Source organism: Lepidochelys olivacea, assembly GCF_965140295.1.
Source record: "Lepidochelys olivacea isolate rLepOli2 genome assembly, chromosome: 1".
Taxonomy (NCBI): domain Eukaryota; kingdom Metazoa; phylum Chordata; order Testudines; family Cheloniidae; genus Lepidochelys; species Lepidochelys olivacea.
In genome coordinates, this window is record NC_140411.1 from 332,318,737 (window position 1) to 332,342,186 (window position 23,450).

The 23,450-nt window shown below is 40.5% G+C and overlaps 1 long non-coding RNA gene across 1 annotated transcript in view; it reads left to right on the plus strand.

Annotated features, from left to right (window-relative positions):
- LOC311514791 overlaps positions 1 to 22,923 on the plus strand; it is a 40,499-nt gene extending 17,576 nt beyond the window's left edge. Inside the window, exons 2-4 of the long non-coding RNA XR_014709941.1 lie at positions 10,791 to 10,906; positions 14,063 to 14,115; positions 22,023 to 22,923. This is a non-coding gene — a long non-coding RNA (uncharacterized lncRNA). The remainder of the gene's footprint in view (positions 1 to 10,790; positions 10,907 to 14,062; positions 14,116 to 22,022) is intronic.
- The last annotated feature ends 527 nt before the right edge of the window (positions 22,924 to 23,450 follow it).

The window sequence follows — 23,450 nt, forward strand, 5'->3', positions numbered from 1 at the left end:
GTCAGTCTATGACTAATAGGACCATGTGCCTCTGTTGAAACCCCAAACTGTCTGAAACAAAAAGCTTCAGTGAACTCAAGTGGATTTCACTGAATATGGCCTGCAGAGGCTTTAGATTTGTTGTGCAGATGACTCACGGTACAAGACACCCAGAGAAAGCCTGTCTTAACTGTCTCTTAGTAACCATAAATGCATTTATTAACATCAGTTGCTTAATTTTTTTGATGTCTAATTTACAAAATCAACCAACCAAAAATTCATAATGAGCTATACTTAACACAAGCTGTTTAATTCTAAAGTTGCACTAGTGTCTTTAAGGGCAAAAAAACATGATAGGTCCACAAAAACTATTCTGGGCCCCATGATCAAAGTAGTCACATAAACTCTAAGTTCAAATTCCACATTTGCATACAAAGATGGGCAATGAGATACACAAGACACATGGTTGTGCACCTACATGATGAATCCATTGCCAAGCACAATTTGGTCTCTTTTTAAAACTGGAGTCTGTGGACCAAATTCTCTGGTGTAACATCACTGAAGTCAATGTCAGTACATCCGGATTCAAGTGATTTGTAACCCAACCCCAGTCAAAATCTATCACTTGGGCAACACAGCTCTGTTTGCTGGATACCTAGGTAGATTAGGTGTCAATGTAAATACAATCTGGGTCCTGAAGCCTTCCCCCCAGCAGCCCCCAGCTCATCGCTAGCTGTCAGGGAGAGCTCATTTAGACTTTACTTACAAATCATAATTTGAAATTATTAGGTTGGCCAACATTACCGAAATGAATGCACTGACATTGCCATAAAAAACAACAGCTGTATAAGGAAGCTAGTCTATGTTCATACTTTTCAAATCTATTATACTTTTTCAGATACACGTGTTTTATCGTACACTGTATATGCTTTTAAAGTGTGTATTAATGTTTCAATTTCAATTCAAATTTCCAAACAGTCACCAAATTGGCATGTAACTAGTTCACAAAACTGAGCGTGGGCCGGGGGGAGAAGGGGGGGGTTGGGGAAATTCTGGGGGGGTGCAGGGAAATCACTGGCTGGTTCGAACAAAACATTTTAATCGATTATCCTAACCGTCCTCCCATCCTTGTTTCCCTTGGGGTTGGTGTGTTCCTGTTTCACCCCCCAGTGTTGTATTTACGCCATCCCTTTATGTTTAGGGGGCATCTGCATCTTCTGGAATGTGCATACATGAATTCCCTGTGCCTAGTACTTCTTGGGAATGCCTATTTTTGCAATACTAGCCCTGTTCTTACCAAGTTCACATTCCGAACAGTGACTCTGCAGGCAGGCATGTTTTGTAAAAGGGCCTGACTTCTGCTCATAGCCTGACTCTTGCTAACTTTGCTTTATACTAGCAGGCCTGACTACGTTTTAGTTCAGGCCTTAGGCTTCATACCAGGGCCCTTATACCAGGCCTCATATCTCAGGCTCTCTTTCTACTACAGCACACCATGCAAAATAGTTCTCTGAAACGGAAGTCAATACTTCTGCATGGCGAGTCCCTCTTGTTGGAGAGGGAACACAGAGGCCTGGTGATGTATTTAACCCTTCATATTTTACATACTGAAATATAGTATCCTGTCGGTGTTTTTTTAATTCATATTGTGATTTCATAAATACATTCAAGAATATCTCATAGCAGTGGTTCTCATCCTTTCCAGACTACTGTACCCCTTTCAGGAGTCTGATTCATCGTGCGTACCCCCAAGTTTCACCTCACTTAAAAACTACTTGCTTACAAAATCAGACAGAAAAATACAAGTGTCACAACACACTATTACTGAAAAATTGCTTACTTTTACATTTAACTTATAATTAGAAAATAAATCAATTGGAATATAAATATGGTACTTAAATTTCAGTGTATAGTGTATAAACAAGTCATTGTCTGTATGAAATTGTAGTTTGTACGGACTTTGCTAGTGCTTTTTATGTAGCCTATTGTAGAAGTAGGCACATATCTAGATGAGTTGATGTAGCCCTGGAAGACCTTTGAGTACCTTCAGGGGTACACGTACCCCTGGTTGAGAACCACTGTCTCCTAGAATAGTACTCTTTTTGCGGCCAATCTTGTCCATAGTAATGAGTACATGTAGCTTGTGGTTCCTTCTGTTAAAAATCAGGCTGCTATATTTTAGTGGCACATCAACACCATTGTCCACAACATTTATTGAGCCTCAGATTCAGACAATAAAATATCTTTTTGACTGATATGATGGCCTTTGCTGATATGTAGGCTACATTGGACAATCCAATAAAATCTTCATATCATCAGCAACATATCACAGGCATAGAACAACTTGCTCTTTGTTGGTGAAGCTTGTTGTTTCAGCTACCATAACTGTATGCCACTTTCCAGAAATTTTCTCAAATGTCCCTCACTATTTTCAGAGCCATGATTTCCATTGTCTCATTCTGAATAGCTGAATTTATGAATTTGTCTTGACTCTTTTAAAGCCACGTTGAAATATCAGGATCATATTCTGCTGCAAACAAAGCAGTTGAATAAAGTTGTAGACCCCCTCTTGCGGAGGGATAAACCTTAATATTGATGTTAACATTTGTAATTTATTCTTGTAATGCCAGCTTATTACAAACATGCCAGCACCTTCACTGAATTTTAAGAGACACTTACAATTATTTTCAAACACATTATGCTAGAAGAATATGATAGCTCCCGTGCTTATGAAATGAAATATTCCAGCTAATTAAGGAAATTCCTAGGAGATCTCTTGCTTTTTGTCAACCAGGAACAGACCAAAAGTGTCAAACAATTACACCACTTTAGCCGTAAAACCTCCAAGTGAAATGCAGCTTTAGAACTTCTATTTGTTGGAACATTCTATACTGTTTGCTTTTATACTATGTTTTGAAAGATGTATCAGTGTTAGTGTCACAGAATGACTCCAGCCCTTGAAGAAGGAAGAAGTCAGTGCACCTGTGACTGGTCAGCTGACCCTAACTGGGCTTAAAAGAGGGCACCTGGGCCCTAGAGGGGAAAGAATGGCAGATGAAGTCTGCCAGAGACCAGGAGAAGTTCCCTGAAGGAAGCGGTAATGGGTTGTAAATCTAGAAACCATTCAGTCAAAAGACAAACAGAGGAAAAATAAGTGTCTTATCAAAAAAAGGACACATCCCTCTTGTATGAGAAAGAAAGAGACGATAGTTTGCAATTAAAAACTCCTGCCAAATATTTTATGCAAAGGATGAAACACAAAAGCTGACTGTCTTAAGGTGTCACTGCCAACAGCACCCTCCACCATCAGGTCAAGCACAAGTGGCACTCCTGCCTCAGTTTCCCTCCTTCGTCATAGCACCTTGGAACCCTAATCATGGACCAGGATCCCATTACGGTAGGTGCTGTACAAACACAGAACTAAGAGCTTTCAGTCTATCTGTATGACAAGACACAACAGATGGATACAGTCAGAGGAGTACAAGGAAAACATGAGACAGTGCTGGACAGCATGGTAGGTCATGGTCTCATCACCCCAGCAGCCTAACCTGTATTTGATAAAGAAACCTCATTGTATAAAAAAAAATGTAAGGATGCTCTCTACTTAGTTTATACCTCCCTATTATACACATCCCTATTATCACTTCCCTTTGATCCTAAGTTATAAAAGTAGCCTCTTACCCCTCTTTGCAAACAGCAAAAGCCACACAAGGATACCTAGAGATATTCTTATTGAAACTGGTGTCTTTTATAAATACTCTAAAGTCTTTATTCCTTAAATGTTAAAGGGCAACATTTATGGTTGGAAAATGTTTTACAGAAGACCTTTCTTGCTTCTTATTGATGGTTTTGCTTAAAGGTGAAAACCTTTCTTGTCCCTTAAAGGCTTAAAAAGACCTAAGCTTTTCTTGAGATTTGTAGGTGCGAATATTTTGTAACTAAATGTAAGTCTTCACATAATAGGTTCCTGATGACATTGTTATAAGAATAGTAAGATGTTTTATGTACATATGTAGCAGTCATTTGATGCTTTAACTGGTTAGTAGTATAAGAAGCCATTTGAGTATAAAATATGGATATTAACTGGGAATTAATTAGTTTATCTGACAATGCTTAAGCAACTCTTTACTAACCTCAGAAAGACCAGAGTCTTCTTTCCCAGGATTGGTAAGAAGAAATGGCAATAACTTATTTGACTAGCTACGTTTACACACTCTCTCTTTAAGAATTATTTAAGTTTTTAAAAAGACTACTGAGAGTGGAAAGACCTTTATATAGAAAATAGGAGTGTTCTGACTCACTCGAAAGACAATTGCAACTATTAAACCCCGATAGAACTAAAGGGATAGCTCAGAAAATGGACTGAATAAGAGTTGAAACATAAATTTTACAGGTGTTCTGAGAGTTTCACACCAGAAGGAGAAAAGCAATCACAAACCTGCGGCATAAGTATTAGCAAATTGCATATTCATGAGCTGAAGATGCTAAAAAGACTTTTCCATGAAGATGCTGAGCTGGTGAAAGGTGCCAATAGCTAATATTTGAATCCAGCCAAGACACTGCAAGAGGTGTGTCTTCCTCCTTCAATGAGATTATGGAAAGCGAAGAGTTAAAAAAAATCTCTCTTAATTGAGAGAGCAAACAACAACATTCTTATCATCACTGCACTCTCAGTTGCTCAGCCTACCAGCAAACAGCAGCAGCAACCAGGCAGCTAAGAACAACATTGAGAAGAAACAATCTTGTGACCCAGCACTGTTTCTGACATCAACAGACACTTCAGCATCATTGGTGAGATGGAGTTTGCAAAAGCACTGCTGAGGGATTAGATGTAACTTTTTCTTGTAGTAATTTTAACGGGATATTGAACTGCTATTGTAATTTAAGGTATTAACAGCGTCTCCTGTTTCTTTCAGCTATGGTTAAACTATAAGGAGTTACCGGCAAATCTTGGTAAACACATATATAGTGGGATTTAATGAGAATTTAATATTCTTAATATTTATTTATTTGCTTGTCTCAAGACCACTCCTTGAATGGCTTTTTTTAAAAAAACGGAGTTAAAACTTTCTTCAGTTTCATAAGAATTAGTTGTGATCACTAGCCTCTACCTGTTTATGAACTCTTTAAGTTATCCACAATAAACTAAACAAGATTCACCAACTCTTCAACTAGATTTCTTTAGCCATCTCTAAATGATTTTGTTATCTGATACACTGTGACAGGACTCACTACTGAATTGGGAAATAATGTACTTTGGCTTTAGTTTAATTAGAGAAGAGTATCTCCGTACCAGGGTAACTACACTCTCCAGGCTGTAATATCTGTTGAAAACTCTCCACACAGAGATGTACAGAAGTGATGGCAGTGGAAATAACCTTTGTTTTTAGTTTGTGCTGTTTTGTTTTTATTGATTAAAGGAAAAGAATGGAAAATAGTCATAGTTAATAATTATGATTATTTTGCTTGTCTTTAATCATGATGTCCCCCCAAGGCATGGAAAGAACTTCATGTGACTAAAATAGTGGGAATTACATCCCTGAACTGGCAGTGATGAGATATTTAGTATGATTTGGCCTAACATTTCTTGTTTCTCTAGCCTACAGGTTTTTAGTAATTTTGGGGATAAAATTACTTGGCACTCAACAACTTTAAACACCCCTTTCTACCCCACACTCTCCAGTTAAGGGCATATTTTCAGCGTCTTCAATATAATGGCCTCACAGTGCAAGTCCCTGTCTGGCTAGAAAATGTGTACTACTTAGCATTTTCATTGGGTCCTGCCTATTTTCCTCTTTCTTTTGACAGTACTGACAACTTAGCACATCATCACCATTCTTAGCGGTCTTTGGAAGAATATTACCTGCTTTCCGGTGACATGACGAAGCTTGATGCCTTTTGAATTTGTCTCAAGCATTTTTCCAATGATAGAATACAGATTATGCAAAAAGCTTCATCTGTGTACTTATTCAAAAGTAGTCTGTGCCTAAAATCTCTACAACAGTACAAACAACATCTGCTGTGATTAACTTCAGAATAATGGAGCCATTAAAAATAATCAAACTAGGATGAGCAGAATGGCCTTGTTTTCCAAAGTTATACACAGGGAAAGACTCAAGTCATGGTTGTTGAAGTGTCTCAGAAATGCTAACAGTATCAGGCAACTGATATTTGGTTCCTATTGCAGGGATAGCTGAGAATTACAGCAGAAGTTGATCCACGTGTAGTTTCCTCCTTTTGAATCAGCCATGCTTTAAGTGATTTCATTTTAGCCCCTTGAAAACACACACTTTGTTTTTGTAATTCACTCAGTCAGTACTCAGAAGAGCACAAGATCATAGGAGGAGCCTCCTGGGTCCATAGGTGGTGGGTGGAACCCCACCCCCCTTCGGGGAGACTAGCCCCAGCTTCAGCCCTTCTGCGTGCACCCCTTCCCCCAACTCCTGCTGCGGCCGGAGCCCCAATCCCTCCCCACAGCCAGAGCCCTGAGAGCCTGTGCTCCCCTGCCGTGGCCTGAGCCACAAGCCCACCCCCACGGCCAGAGGAGTCCCAGGCCAGCTGGAGCCCCCTGAGCCATGCCACACCTCCTCAGACCCCTAAACTGCCCCATGGAAAAACCTTTTGTCTCATCTCTTCCCGAGGAAGAACCTGAGTTTTTGATGTGCACCATGCAGGTTCTGGGGTGTAATTTAATCCTTCACAAATTTATCAAGCTCCATCTTTAAACCAGTTAGATTTCTTTTCTCCTAGATTTCACTGCTCCTAGCAGAGACTGTTCCAGAATCTCACTCTGATGGATAGAAACCTTCTTCTAATTTTCAGCCTAAGTCTACTCATGGCCAGCTTATATCCTTGGCCTAGTGGTAACATTGTCCTTTAATTAAATAGCTCGTCTCTTTCCCTGGTGTTTACCCCCTTGATGTATTCATAGAGAGCAATCCTATCCCTTCTCTGCCTTTGTTTTGCTAGGCTAAAGAAGCCAAGCTCTTTTAGTCTCCTCTAAAGATAGTACGGTAGCTTCTCCCTTCCCCATATCATCTTAGTTACCCTTCAATTCACCTGTTCCAGTTTGAATTCATCTCTCTTGAACATGGGTGATCAGAATTGTACACAGTATTCTGGATGAGTTTTTACCAGTGCTTGTACAACAGTATGAATATTTTCCTATTTCTACTGGAAATACCTCACCAGTGAGAATGGTGAAGGACTGCAGAATTAAACACACACACACACACACACACACACACACACACACACACACACTACTATCTAGAAAATGGAATCATTTAGCTGGCCTTTGGTTTTAATCACTGCAACCTTTATAAAGCAGTTTACAATGAGCCAAATGAAGAAAGGGAACAGCCTACATCTGGATCTGTTGATGCAATAGGAAAATACTCCTTTTATGTTTTGTGTAGCCCCCCTGGGTTCCTGTCTCACCCAGAGCCACTGACAAGTAAGACTACAAATAAGATGACAGCTGGAGGCCCTTTGTCTCTCTCTCTCTCTTTCTCTCTCTCTCTCTCCCCCCCATGCATTGTGGCACTGAGGTGAGGGGCTTCACAAGAACAAGCATTGAATCTTTATGTATGGCCTACCACCTGTTTTAATGAAAAGAACACATGGAACTCATGTGGAGAGGAAGGACAGAAGAGAAGAGTCAAGGAGGAGGCTCTGTGAACCAGCCCCAGTAAAGTGGCAGCTGACTAGACCTATCCCAGGTCTCTCTAAAGAGAGAGGGAATCAGAATTCCTCTTGAACAGAAAGAGAGAAAGATGACCAATTAGCCTTCATGAGAGAAGGAAGGAAACAACCAGGCTGGCTGCAGAAATAGGGGGAGAAGCACAGACAGGTGAGCCTCACCTATGCACACAGAATTCGCCTGCACAAGAAGAGGCTTGCTGAGCCACTTCCTAGCCAGGGAAGAAAGGAGTCAGAATCTGCTGCAGGAGAGACCTTCTTCAATCCAGCCCCAGATAACAAAAGCCAGCTGATACCCCAGAGGAAAGAGAAGATTTCAAGTAGTCAAGACCATCAGAGGACTGTACCACTCCTGGGCCAAAGAGAACAAAATATGAGTCATCTGGGGACTGTCCCAGCTAAAGTAATATCTGATGAAGCGAGCTGTAGCTCATGAAAGCTTATGCTCAAATAAATTTGTTAGTCTCTAAGGTGCCACTAGTACTCCTTTTCTTTTTGCGGATACAGACTAACACGGCTGCCACTCTGAAATATAAAAACAATACCTGTTGAATATTATTTTAACACTAGCCCCTCCCAATAAAAAAATCTGTGCCCCTCCTACTTATAAAGAAACATTTGCTACCCCCCATTTCCAGAGGGTGTGTTTGACATTTACAAAACTCCCCAGCATTGGGATGTTTCATGGAGTTCCGCAGAGAGCAAATGATGACCTGGTTTTCTTCAAAAGAGTATGTGATGGATTTTTGGAGGTGACTCATTCCTAATCCCTTCCCTCTGCGCTAGCTTCCACTAAATGCTGTTGCTTGTGGACAGCTAGATCATGGAACCTTTTGCATGGAAAAATCTTCATTATAATGAGAGTAGTGGTCTTTAAAATTCTAAAGCACACAGTTACTATGCTTTAACAGCCATCTTTCTAGTCCAGTCAACAATCTTGGAAAAAATCTATCTTTACCCTTTGCACTTCAAACAGAACAATTTTTCTTGTGTAAAACTCTGAGAATTTTTAATATACTGGCTTTCTGAAAAGCCAGCTTAAAAATGCTGAGTTTCAGGGAAAGTCTGGGTTATGCTTCATATAAAAAAGGCATTTGGAAGGGGAAGAATTTGATTGGTCAATGAAAATATGAAGAATGGCAGTACTAGACACTATATCTCTATGGCTCAGAGGAAATCATTACTCAGCCTGAAATACAGATACTAGCCAGGTTATCATTATTAATTATTATTGTTATTATTATTCTTTATTATCATAATAATATACTTGCCTGTAGTACCTATCAAGATGGATCTGAGAAGCAAGTAACACGATAATTTAGCAGCAAAAGTAGCTCAAGACAAAATCTGAAACTGATCTGAAAGTACATTTGATGTACATATTTGTCTTTCCTTGGAGTGATTAAAAATCGTATGGCTCAACACATCAGTATTGCATGTCAAAACACTGAAATATAATGCCAGAAGAAACTGATCTTCTCTGACAAACTTCTCTGAGGAACAGAACTATAGCCTTTTGCATGGCATGGTACCAAGTTTCATGGGATCTTCTGGCATGGCAGTAGACAGGGGATTTTGGGGGATGAAACCAGGGAAGGGGTGGGATTGGGAGACCCACAGCCTTGAACAATCTCCAGTCCTATCTCCTCTGCCCACAGGCCGAGTCTCCTGTCTATCTGTGTTTTCTCCCATAGTCTCCTAGCCTGCTCCATGCCTTCCCACCTTTGACTTATTCCAGTAGCAGCTCAGTACAACTTGGCATCAACAACAGGTCCATGTGTTTATAAATACTGTTGCCCCTTTGGCTATGCAGAAAGCCACAATATGGGGCCCAGCAGCATGCCTTCTGTTTGGCTGAGAAACTGGTGATATAGAGTATATTTCTGGTGTCAGTGGCACCAGAACTGGGGGAGGCCAAGGGGCCATGGCACATACACTTTTAAAAGTGGGAGGGCCATGCCTGCCCACTTTTTAACATGGTGTCATAAATATAAAGGGAAAGGTAAACCCCTTTAAAATCCCTCCTGGCCAGAGGAAAAATCCTCTCACCTGTAAAGGGTTAAGAAGCTAAAGGTAACCTCGCTGGCACCTGACCAAAATGACCAATGAGGAGACAAGATACTTTCAAAAGCTGGGAGGAGGGAGAGAAACAAAGGGTCTGTGTGTCTGTCTTTATGCTGCCTTTGCCGGGGATAGACCAGGAATGGAGTCTTAGAACTTTTAGTAAGTAATCTAGCTAGGTACGTGTTAGATTATGATTTCTTTAAATGGCTGAGAAAAGAATTGTGCTGAATAGAATAACTATTTCTGTCTGTGTATCTTTTTTGTAGCTTAAGTTTTTGCCTAGAGGGATTCTCTATGTTTTGAATCTAATTACCCTGTAAGGTATCTTCTATCCTGATTTTACAGAGGAGATTTCTTTACTTCTATTTACTCCTATTTCTATTAAAAGTCTTCTTGTAAGAAAACTGAATGCTTTTTCATTGTTCTCAGATCCAAGGGTTTGGGTCTGTGGTCACCTATGCAAATTGGTGAGGCTTTTTATCCAACATTTCCCAGGAAAGGGGGGGGGGTGCAAGCATTGGGAGGATTGTTCATTGTTCTTAAGATCCAAGGGTCTGGGTCTGTAGTCACCTAGGCAAATTGGTGAGGCTTTTTACCAAACCTTGTCCAGGAAGTGGGGTGCAAGGTTTTGGGAAGTATTTGGGGGGAAAGACGTTTCCAATCAGCTTTTCCCCAGTAACCAGTATTTGTTTGGTGGTGGTAGCGGCCAATCCAAGGACAAAGGGTGGAATATTTTGTACGTTGGGGAACTTTTTGACCTAAGCTGGTAAAGATAAGCTTAGGAGGTTTTCATGCAGGTCCCCACATCTGTACCCTAGAGTTCAGAGTGGGGGAGGAACCTTGACACATGGACATAGTAGCCTTGGGCAGGTGCTCCTTGTTCCCGTGCTCCTGCCTAATGTCATGTATATATTCAGAAAAATGTATGCAACATCCTGTTTCCCTGAACAGTGGTAGGAAGCAGCAAGCAGGCAGCTTCCTTGTCTTGAGATCTCAAGTGAACCTCTCCAGCCTGCACTCAAAAAGTGATTGTATGTCTGCCTCAGCTTCTTTTTAAGGTCATACTGCCACGGCTTCTACCCACTCACTCAACATGGTACCAAATCTAGCCTCTGCATTGGGAAATGTTCCACTCCCAGACCAGGAAGTTACCTTACACATGGTAAGTTCACTGGTTCTCTACTTGTAAGGTAACTCCCTTCTCTTCATGTGTCAGTATATATTTATGCTTGTATCTGTATCTTTCACTCCATGCATCTGAAGAAGTGGGTTTTTTACCTACAAAAGCTTATGCCCAAATAAATCAGTTAGTCTTTAAGGTGCCACTGGACTCCTCGTTGTTTCCTTATGTTTATTTTCAACTTGCTGCCTATTCATTTCACTGGATTTCCTGGTTTTGTGTTATGTGAAGGGGTAAATAACACTTCCTTATTCACTTTCTCCACACTATTCATGATTGTATAGACCTCTCTGATATACACGCACACCCACACCCTTAGTCTCCTCTTTTCCAAGATAAATAGTCCCAGTCTTTGTGACATTCCCTAGGGTGCAACCTGAACTGTTGTGTCTCCTTAGCTTTCTAGCCTGGGATGCCTTTTACACTGCTTTGCTCATGAACAGCAAATCCCTCCAGGCTCTGTTGGCTCATAGCCACCAACATGTAAAGTCACTCTCAGCTGATCCTGTGCCAGTAGATTGAGAGAAGTGATTATTCCCTTCTATTCGGCACTGGTGAAGCCAGTATTGTGTCCAGTTTTGGAGTATTGTGTCCAGTTTTGGGCCCCCCAGTACAGAAAGGATGTGGACAAATTGGAGAGAGAGTCCAGCGGCGGGCATGACTTATGAGCAGACGCTGAGGCAACTGGGCTTATTTAGTCTGCAGAGGAGGGGGAGAGATTTGATAGCAGCCTTCAACTACCTGAAGAGGGGTTCCAAAGAGGATGGAGCTTGGGTGTTCTCAGAAGTGGCAGATGACCGAACAAGGCGCAATGGTCTCAAGTTGCAGAGGGAGAGGCCTAGGTTAGATGTTAGGAAACACTATTTCACTAGGAGGGTGGTGAAGCACTGGAATGGGTTACATAGGGAGGTGGTGGAATCTCCATCCTTAGAGGTTTTTAAGGGTTGGTCCTACTTTGAGGGTTGGACTAGATTAGCGGGGGATTGGACCAGATGATCTTCTGAGGTCTCTTCCAACCCTAATCTTCTATGATTCCTTCTATGATTCTATTAACCTAGAGAAAGATAGATTTTAAGTGATAAGGCATATAAGTCAGAAATGGTTACAAAAGAAATAAAAAGATAAACGTGCAAGCTAGTTCCTAAACTTTATCAAGGCTAAAAGTTTTAAAATCAAAAAGGTTTCTCTCACCCAAAAGTTTTCAGCAGTCTATACTGGCTGGAAAAACCTCCAGGCTATGACCACTCCCCCCGTTCAATGATGCACCTTTTGTCTTTCAAGTGATCTTGCTGCCGTGACTAGAGATGGGGGAGGAGAAATAATTTGTGAATTCTTCATTCTGATACCTTCCCCCCCTCTTTGAGGATTACCCCCAGCTGGAGTATAGACAAAACAGTCCCCTGTGTACGTGAGATCCAATTTTAGGTGAATTGTAAATTTCTTGCTTACACCTTTTGTGTTTGTGAAGTTTGAGCCGTCTCAGAGATGACATGTAAATTCTTTTTTTATAGTCTCCCTACTGGTAAATGGTTGTTTCAGCAGTTAATAGTTTTCTGATGCCTGTGGTCAGTCCTCTGTTCTCTCTAAGGAGCTAGTCTGTGGGCGTTCCCCAGAATTACAAAATATTTCAGTAACAAATATACAGCAAAATGTCATTATTTCACATGCAGTATTACACACATTTCAACTGGATAATAATATTCAGCAGATTATAAGTTTTCAAATGACACCGCACAAGGCATATTTTGTATAAAATATAACAACCATATAAAAGTGGCGAACATGGGGACCAGGGTGTCACAGTCTTTTTGATCTGTCCTCATAAATCTAACCCTGAAATTCCCTTAAGGGTGACATAGAATCTCAAGGAAACTTCATAGCTCAACATTGCTTAGGTTATCTGCCCAAGTAAACAAAGTCATTAGTCTCACAATACCCCTTTAACAACTCAGTGGGTGGTTACCTGCTTGTATCCACTCTTTCAACAGAACATTTCTCCTATCTTGCCCCTTCAAGGTATCCTGTTACAATATGTATATTTTAAAATGTTTGTCTTAAATGTTCCTCAGTATTCATGTAAAAAAAGCTCTGTATGTCACTGCATTTCCTATATTAATTCTAGCCCCACACGTCCTTAAAAAAAAAACAACCAAAAAACAAAAAACCCTAAAAGGCAACTCAGATTTGGTATTTGTAGGCCAGACTGTGGAGATATAGAGAGCCAAAACATTAGGAAAATTGTCAAGCTTGACAACAGGGAAATTTTAGTAACATCATAACTGTAAAACACTTTTTTTTTCTTTCCCTTAACTTCCCAGAAAAACTCCCCCCAAGAATGAGATGTGCCATGTGAAATGTCAGGCTCAGTTTCTTTCTGGAGAAGTTAAGAGAAGGGTGGTTTGAAAACTAAGTTTATAATGGGATGCTAAACCTCAAATTTAACTGTGGAGCTGCCCCCACCTTCCATAAATTATGTAAGTGGTACCATAAATGTGCCATCGTTTTAATATGTTTACATATCAATATAAGTATATAATACACATATCTTGCAAAATAGTCAAGAACATTTATGTCATAAAGTATGTCTTCACTGCACAGTTAACCTGAGTGATCAGTACCTGGATCTGAGTACCAGATTAGCCTGGGTGTGAGAATTCCAAAAGCAAAGCCCTACTCACACTACTGTGTCCTCACTGTTTCTGCACTTGTCCATCTGTGTCTGGTTCTTTGTGCGGAGATACTCTGGGATTCTTTCAGAGTTAGTTGTGTCAATTGCAGGAGAGCTTTGCTGTCCTTCAGGGGGAACTGTGGAAAGGCTATTGGAGGACTACCAGCACTTGAATGATTAGCTTATGTCCCTACTGCAAAATGGGTAGGTTGCAGCCCAAGATAAAGTGGAGCTCAGGTTCTAACCTATACCCCCAGACAGGTAAGCTGTTTCTGGCTTAAAGCACCTCTAAACCAAGCTCAGAAGTTTCTATGTAGATGGTAGGTGGGTATGGGTTAAAACCCAGGTAAGAGCACAGGTTAACTGTGCAGTGAAGACATACCTTTAGTCCTTTGTAATGCTGTCCTTTACCGTAGTATTCAAGCATATTTAGCAGCTAAAGCATTAAGTTTTCCCCTCTCATCTTTTAGAATCACGACCATGATCCTGAAAAATCGAATATTTTATTCACTCAGGAAAACAGGTAAATAAAATCTGAAAGTCTTATTTTATAGAATAGAGAGATGTTCATAAACAGTTTTATAATGATTGGGGTTTGTTTTGGCAAAAGCAGACGTTTTTTAAAGCTTTGCTAGTGTTTGAAAGTGTATGAAGAGATACAGGAATCATAAGGCTTTTCCATACCCTACAAACATGATCCTTGCAAGAAGCTGATATAGAGAGTGGAATTCTGAAAGGCTGTTCCTCTAGAGAGAGCTATGTTAATACGGTACACATCTAACATGTTATATAATATTTACCATGAGACACAGGCAACTTAAAAATATTAAAATTTACTTTATCAATAAATCACCTTTTATTTGTTGAATATGCTTAGGCAAATGATGTAGGTATTTAGTAGAAGCTAAATACTTGACATCTTCACTCAGATCCTCCTAGTAGTTGTTGGCAGCTGTAATGCCTTACCTGCAAAGGCACAAGAGCTACTGGCAGCCATATGAAACCACTACACATAGGGAGAATGGAACAGTCAAAGTGCATTTCTCAGGTCCATTATGTCTGTTTTGTGCTGGGACTTGGCCTAGGGCAAGGGAGTGTATCCAGGGAATCCCTGTGTTCTGGCAATTCCTAGTTGGCTGAACAGCCCTGGGGACCTAAAGGATGCTCTAACTACACAAGGGACTGAGCCACCACAAAAGTATCCCTGAATGGGAGAGGTGAAAATGGCTTTTTGACACGTCCTGTCCTCAGTTGCACCCAGCTCTCCTTGAGTTCAAATGAGAATCAATCCCAAGATATGTCAAGCAAATCTGAGAGGAATATTTTTCCCTTTATAATTTAGATTAGCAATGATGCATCGTACATTTCAAATATAGTGTGCTAGGCATTTTGAATAGAAATTAGCTTCTGTTGCACATAAATTTGGAACTCAGTTTTGCCTTTTTATGAGTCTTTTCCTATTTTGTTGTCTCAGACCTTGCTTATGGCATTGTCCAGAAGATGAGCACTATAACCTAATAATAAGGGGGCTTTTTTTCTTATCATTGACTCCCATGATACTTGCAAGTGCCACAATGCAGCCAAAGAGTCCTTAGTCTTCCTGACATCCTGGCATTTCATTTTAGCACACAATCCAATATTGTGTGTCCCCGAGTGCACTCAATTTCCAAATACATATTTTCAACAAAATAAATCAAACTCCTCTCCTTAGCTATTCACCATGCAATACAACACTGTTGACTCTGTACACAATACATTTCTATGCATAGATACGAATTTGTGACTTCAAGTGTGTTAGACAATTTGTTTAACAGTGCAAATATTAACAGCCTTTATGAAGTTCTGCCTCTGGATCAATCTCAGAATGTCACAGCTGACCCACAAAAGCCGGGATTTAATTATTTGTGTTCTGCATTATAAAATGGACAAGTTCCCAACTATCAGTCTGTTTGCTTTTTCTACTTCCTTTCAACTAAATGTGACTATAAAGGAGACCTTTAAAATGTGTTCAACCGTTCTTATAAAACTACAGTCAAGATTAATTGCATACGTAGTAAACTACATGTGAAAATTTGAAGTCAGAGCAATGTCTAAAAACAACAATATACAAGTATCTCTGTCTGAGCACATTTGAACAGCTTTTAAGGTAGCCAGATATGTTGTTCTAGAATTAACAGTTAACTTAGTAGTTGAAAACCTTTTTGTAAAATAAATATATTTATGCAGGCTGACAATTGTTAGGGCATACTATGCACAAGACAGAATTGATGCAAAAGAAATTAAATATCATGACTAATTATTTGTATTACAGTGGCACCTCTTCTGTTCTATACAGGTTCTTACACTGTCCTAATCATTGTAGTATCTGAATGCCTTCCAATGGTGTATTAAGCAATGAGACTGATGATTGATTTTTTTCTTGCAGCTAGGGGCCATATGGATTAGGGCCCCATTGTCAGCTACTGTAAAATCTTGTAACAAAAATTCTGTCGCTATGCTGAAGAGCTTACGGTGTAAGTAAATATCTCAAATATAGGAAATCTCTTCTTAAAAATTGCAGGTAAAACACCAACTCAACTTTAATCACCCAAGGGCTGGATCTTGAAAGATAAAAGCATGTGGTTGTGTAACCCACACACTTCCTGGGTGTGGTGTTCTGTCTCATCTAGTGTCACCGAGACCACTTAGAGAGAGAGATAAATGAGCCTGCTCTACAGCCTTAGCTAAGAGGCATATGGCTCCTGGCTCATGCATTTATCTCCAGAAGTTCCGGGTTTGATTCCCCCATCCACCGATGACTGGGTCTGTCAGTGCTACACTTGGCAGTATAAACCAGAGTAGTCCTGCTGGGCATGCTCCATTTTTTAGGTGCTGCATGCTTTCCCTTCAGCTCTACTTTTTCTCTGCAGCCAGTGCATAAGGCAAAGAGAAATGCACATAGAGCCCCACTGAGTGTGGGTGCAGGAGTCTGCCTGCCCAGTTCTCTTTGCATTATTGGGGCCTATGTAAGAGCTGTCAACATACCATGGATCTCAGTGGGTGCTGTTCATGCTTTTTTGTAATGGGCAGCTAAACCCTTTGGGATGTCTAGTGTTGAGGTCAGTGCTATGATTCCTCTGCACCTTGTGTTCAGGCCGTGAAAGCCCCTATTCAGGTGTGTAGGTTCAGAAAAGGGCTCTCTGCTCCTTCTCCTCTCCCTTGAGCCACACGGGGTCAGCCAGTATGGTCCTTGATCTTGATTTGGATTACAGGAATCCAAATATGATAATTTGTTCCTCATTACATTTCATTTATTTTCCACCTACTGTTCTGCATGAAGTTATTGGATCCTGTTTACAACCCTTACAGTTTATTCCATTTTATGGATGGTTACGGCAAGGACAAAAGGAAAAAGAAGTAACTTGAAAATAGACAGTTATGCATTCTTTTAAGCTGCTGTAGTCATAAGATACTTACAAAATTCCCTAAATCTACACTCACACACAACAGCATATGCCGTAGATAACTTTTCTCATTCTACTAGTAATATGTGGATCCATTACAGGTAAGCACAAACAGCATCCATTGAGATCAATGGTATGTTGATAGCAGTTACTTAGGCTCAAATCCTGCAAAAAGAACAAGTGGGAAGATTCCTGCACCAACACACAGCCCCACTGGTGTCAGTGGGGCTCAAAGTGTGGTTCTTCTTGCAGGTTCAGAACTTTAGGGACTACAGCTTTTACAACCTGGTCCAGTCCTACTGTTGTGAGGGGATCCCACTGCTGAATCCTGTAAGCTGCTAAGCTCCCTGTGTCTGGACAGTGACTAATCACTGTTCCTAGCTCTGGGTCATTCAAGCATACCCCCCAAGGGCAGACCGTGTCTCTGACACTCTGTTGGCAGTGGGACCACACAGTCCAGCTGCTTAGACCCTCAGTCCTCTTGAGGATCCTGAGTTGCTTAGATACATTCATTCCAGAGGCCACCTGGGTAGATGTGCTCTGGTTTCTCTAGTTACACCCTTTGAGGGCCATGTGACAGTTAAAGCAAGAAACACGGCTTTGCAAAGGAATTTCTTAAATACACATTCACTTTACTCACAGCACAAAGAGAGTGATGCAAAACAACAAACACCCGAACACAGCCCTCTTGAAAATGAGCACATCCATTCATTTAGGTTCAAGATCTGTTCCTGTTAGGCTAGCTGAAGCTTCTCACTTTCCCAGCAGCGATTCCCTCTTGCTGGCGCTGGTTGGCCCCTTGTGCACAGAACCGCTCCTGCTTATAAACATAGTCTTGGTCATGAGTTCCAGTGTGAAACTCCATGTCCCAGTTAAGCTTGTTTCCTACAGGGTGGTAACATGGATAAGACTTGTTAGCAAGTCAATAATCTTTGATAGCTGTCTTGATGACTCTTGCCTGTGTTAGAACTCCACAAGGGGAGAAACCCCCCTCCCTTTGCAGGGCCTTGCTATACATCACAACTAGGACAAAAGTCTGGCCAGATACAAAATGGGGTTTCTACTTTACAGTGCAGGTTACAATCACAAATGACACAAAACAGAATGAAATGCGTGACTGACACAGACATATTCAGCAGGTACAAGGTGTAGAGTTGGTAACTAACCATGTCAGAAGGGTAATATGCAACTTGTCTGTATCAGTGTATAAAAGAGGGATCGCAGACGGAGTGTCTTTGTCTGGCCGAGGGGGGAACGGAAAGTGCCGCCATTCACTGAGCTGGTCCATTGTCATAGGCACATATGTACTAAGTGAACTTGTAGCACGTATAGGGCACTAGTACTGTGCTTTGCTGGCAATAAACCTCACCAAGTGCTTTCACTACTGAACGAGTGTGTGGTCTTATTGGGCAGTTCGATCGGAGCCTGCTGTATGGGCTATCTGGCCAGAGCCAGTGCAGCACACGGAGAGAACACTCACCACAGCCAACAACTGACAACATGTGCAACTTGGGACATTGCAAAGGATGCAGTGAAAGAGCTTGAAATGAGAGCTCAAATGGAAAAGCTTAACTTCCTCTTTGGTATTTGAACTAGATTGTAATTTCGTAAACATGGTAGACAGTCTGTCCAAAACTTTGCAAGGGTTGAATGTTTAACCCTTCTGTTAAACCAATCTCTTATGAAAAATGACAGTTCACGTACTCAGATGAAAACTACAATTTATTGTGGGAGCAAATCCACCACAAAAATTTAAAGATGCAGATAGTCAAATGTCTGAGCTTCCAAGGAAAAGAAAAGTTCCCAAGAAAATGCAAATAGCAACAGGTGAACCCAGCTACCCAAATTCAGCAAAGGAATTTTAGAAGCGCATCTACTTCAAAGTAATTTATTTTACAGTATTCAATCAAGATTGGAACAGAGAGGCTATAAAACTATTCAAAAATTTGCAAGTCTCAACACAGAAACACACGTTCAAGATGTGTTTCAGATGCATGGTTCTGGCTTCAACCATGATCAACTGATTACAGCTTCATCTGTTGAAAGTGAACTGTCAGGTTATTGAAAGAAAGCTGAAGTCAGTTAAGAAATATCTCAGTTCACTCAACCAAACAGAATGTCACCCGTGTTCTGGAGTGATGAAGCTGATAAAAATGATTTTGGTGGAAATGGCAACCAATGCAGTAAATGCATAGTTGCAGTGCTTTTATATTAATAGGTGGCTTCGATCCACAACGGGACAATCACTGCTTAACTCATCTATGATTTTACGTGTATGCAAGGACAAAACTGATGACTTACAGCCTATAGATGTTGCATAAGAATTCATTTCAAGAAACCTAGAGTGAAGATAATTATTTGGAATTTTTTTCAGATTTATAACTCATTCTTTTTACTCCTGTTTAAAAAAGTAATGCTTCATTCAATAGTTTTGGGCTATGAGTAAATCTGTCCACTTTTAATAATAAAAATAAACAATTTTATTCCAAACTCAGCATTTCCTTTATTTTATTAATGTAATCCCTAAATGTGTGTGTAGGGGGAGGGAATATAGTCTCCCCAAAGTCCCATTTATTTACACCCATGTTGTGGGAAAGGGAGCAGGTGGTGCATAGGAATGACATCAGGATCCTAATTAAAATATATATATATTAAAAAGCTGGCAGAATACAAGACATCCTCATTATCTCTCAGAATCTGTGTAACCCACACCTTCCCTTTCACCACGACCCCTTACTCTTGCTTCTTGTCCTTCCACAGTATAAATCTTAGCTCTTTGGGAAAGGGGTTTGTCATTTTTAGCCTGGATTTAAATGAGAGCTAGATACTTAATTCACTAAGGCCTCCTTTGAAAATCCCACTCAGTTGTCATGAAAGCAAAATGCATCATTATGGGACTGTATTAATACATTATTATTTATTATTATTAATTATTATGTGTGGGTGTGGTTCCATCAATGCTCACTAGATGGCTCATATATATTTGACTTCATCTCTTTGCGAGGTTGATATTCCCATCTTTCTAAAGAGGACAGAAGGGAATTAAGCACATTGATAAAGTTGTGAAATCAGACAACCAGGAACTCAGTCTATGTGTAACACTGCCTCACCTCTCAAATTTATATATTGGTGGGAATGATCCGGAAAACAAGGGGAGAATGTAATTCTCCCATTAAAAGGAAAAAAACAAGAGCACTTCTTCACATAAACATTACACCATCTTCATCCTTAACTCTCTTCCAGTGAAGGTTTTTGTTTAGGAATGCCTGTTTTTTTAATGAGCACCAAATGTTCCAATCAGGCAGGCATATAAAGTCCACAGGAAGGGGTTTTGCACCAACAGGGATATTTGATCTTCTGTAGCCAGGCTAGAGTCATAGTAGGAAGAGGGAAAGTTCACTGGAGGCTCAGATTAGAACTCAAACAAACCTCTGCAATCTTGGGGTATTTCAGAGTTTAACCAAAATGCAGTAACATAGGCTACGTCTACACTACCGCAGTATGTCGACCTAAGTTAATAATGTAGCTGGAGTCAACATAGCTTAGGTGACTTACTGCGGAGTCTACACTGTGCTGGGTCAACGGGAGACACTCTCCCGTCGACTTATCTTACTCTTCTCATTCGGGGTGGAGTACTGGAATTGACCAGAGAGCGATCTGCCATCAATTTAGTGGGTCTTCACTGGACCCACTAAATCGACCCCTGGTGTTGATTGATGGCCAGAGTGTTGATCCAGCATTAGTATAGACATAGCCATAGTTTGGCAAATCTCTCAGGCTGTTGAATTTTTTCCATGCTACTTTACAAGCAGTAAACTCCAAAACCAAGATATACAACCGGAAGCAGTGCATCTGGTCTGTTTTCCCCAGGGCTCCCTCTTCTGGTTCCTGGACAACACACAGTTGTTTTTGAGATGCTTAACTTAAATAAGCTCATCTACACCTAACTACTGTAGCTCCCAGCTAAGAATGCCTGTCTCAGGTGACTCTGAAACCTTCCTGGGAAAACCTATGGTTGCTGTTTGGTTTGGCAAGGTCTCAACTACAGCAAATTGATGTGAGGGAAGAGTGCACATCTGGGCCTTGTGATTATCAAAAAACCACTAAACCAGATCACATCCACCTAATTGGGGCTTCCCTCCAGCAGGCTAGTAAGTCCATAGGAGGTGTGTATAGTGGGTGGTTTTACCTGGATGGGATAGGAGGTATAGACAGGAATGGAGGGAGAGAATGGGAGTCTTATCTACACTGAAAGCTTTAAGCAGTGAAAGTGTCATACCTAGAAAATTGGCCAATAAAAAAGATATTAGCTCACCCACCTGGTCTCTCCCATATCTAGGAAACGGTAAGCATTTAAAGTTTTTAAAAGGGATAAAAGTCTCTGCCTTTCCCTGTACCCCTGAGTTCCTGTGCCAATCTTTAATGAAACAGCATATAATCTTGAACATTAAGAAACTCTCCAAAATGGATAGCACCCGGAAATAATTGAGCTGGTTTGTGCACCACAGGAGGCCTTCATTTCACACCTAATACTCAGCAACTCAGAGTAAATTACCTCAAGTTATGCCTGCGTTTCAGAAAGACTCTTACTGCCTGAGTAATGTGCAGTGCACAGCATATTTAGAAATATGAAAAGCTGAAAGCTAAGAACAGACACCATGTGAAAGAACAGAATGAACCAGCAGGTGGCAAAATGGTGTTTTCACATTTAGAATCTTAGAGACTCGAGTTTACTGAGAAACTTCTCTTAGAATGTTGTTCGCTGACTGAATGATGGTTAGATAAAACTTGCATTGTAATGGTTTATCATATTTCCATTTGTTGAAAAACTTTCAGTAATTTGTACCTTACTTTACACCTTCAGTAATAGGATTATTTTTATTGCATAGACAGTCATTTAATAACTTCTGCAGAAATCAGCAGTCAATATATGCTAATATGTGTCCACAACGTCCTTATTTTTTTTCTTTTCATTTTATATAATCAGTCTGATCCTCCTCTCAGTTACCATGGGGTATAGCAGGAGTAACTCTCTGGAAGTCAATGGAGTATGAAGGAAGTGCAAGTGAGAGAAGAATCAGGCCAAATTAGTGGCTAAAATCCTGGCAAGATTTTAAAGTAGTTGTTGAATGAACTGTAAGTATTCTTGTATCATCAGGTGGATAACTCAGTTTCCAGGGGAAATCTCCAGTAAGGTCCCATCCTCTGAGGTGCTGAGATCCTCCAATCCCATTGACTACACTGGGAATTGAGGGTTTGGCCTGTAATTAACATAGAGTATTGAGCGCCAAGATGTACAGGCAAGTGGGAAAGGCAACTGCAGTTGTTTATATCTGAAAAGTGGCTCCTGAGCTCTTGAATTATAAGCCCATTTTGGAGTACCCCAGAATAGGACAGTGAGATTTACTGCAGTCAGCTAGACTTTGACAGGTTTTTAAGTGGCTGTAGCAGTGGGTCAGCTTTCTCTGCACACTGTTGCCCATACAGGACCAATGTGTTCCCACCTACCTATCGTGTTCCCCTATTCATTTTCAACTTACATATCTTGTCCTTCTATTTGTTCATCAATCTTTAATTATTCTTATCTGCTGCACACCCCAAACTTGGCATTAACGGGAAACAGCAGTAGCTGAAGAGCAGTTATGCTTCTGATGGAAACATATATAATATTCCATGATGGAAAACAAACCATAATTAGCACAAATCACACTAAGGTCAAATATCACCTATCTCCTGTGCCAAACTCTCTGCCACAGCATGCTTGCCGTCCCCAAGAAGTTAATGTCTGAAAGAGAACAAGGTTCAAGGTTGCACCATTTTGTGGTATGTACTTTGCACGTGAGTTGAATGAAAGGTATGTGACAGCTGGTACTAACCAACCATAAACCAAAAGGCTTTCAGCTTCCTTCCCAGACAGGAACTCTCACATTTTGTATAATAACTCATTTTCATGTTGTGTTCTTTCAAATAAACACAGTGTTCTCAAACAGTTAAATAAAATGAAGAATGTACTTCATATACAATAGCAGTAATTAACGTATCAGATCTAAATGGGCATTTCACTGGGTTTTTTTCCGCAGAGCCTTACATTAAATATTCTCTGCTTGTGTAACACTGCACTGCACTCATTTGCACAGGATTAGTGCTGGTCCTATGTTATAACTACTGTGGCCCCAGCAAATTTCAGAAGTTATGTATAACAAAATTAGATGATTAATGGAAGGGTGAATGTGAATTGAGAGAATTTTTGTTTTGAGAGAATAAAACAAAGTCAAGGATATGTTCCAAATAGTAAATGGAAAATACAACCAAATGCAGAAATGCTGGCTTCCAAGTCCTAATACATTCAAATTAGCTAGTGAGTAACTATAATTTAACAAATCCCTGTCAGGATGTCAGACATAAACCTTCAGCT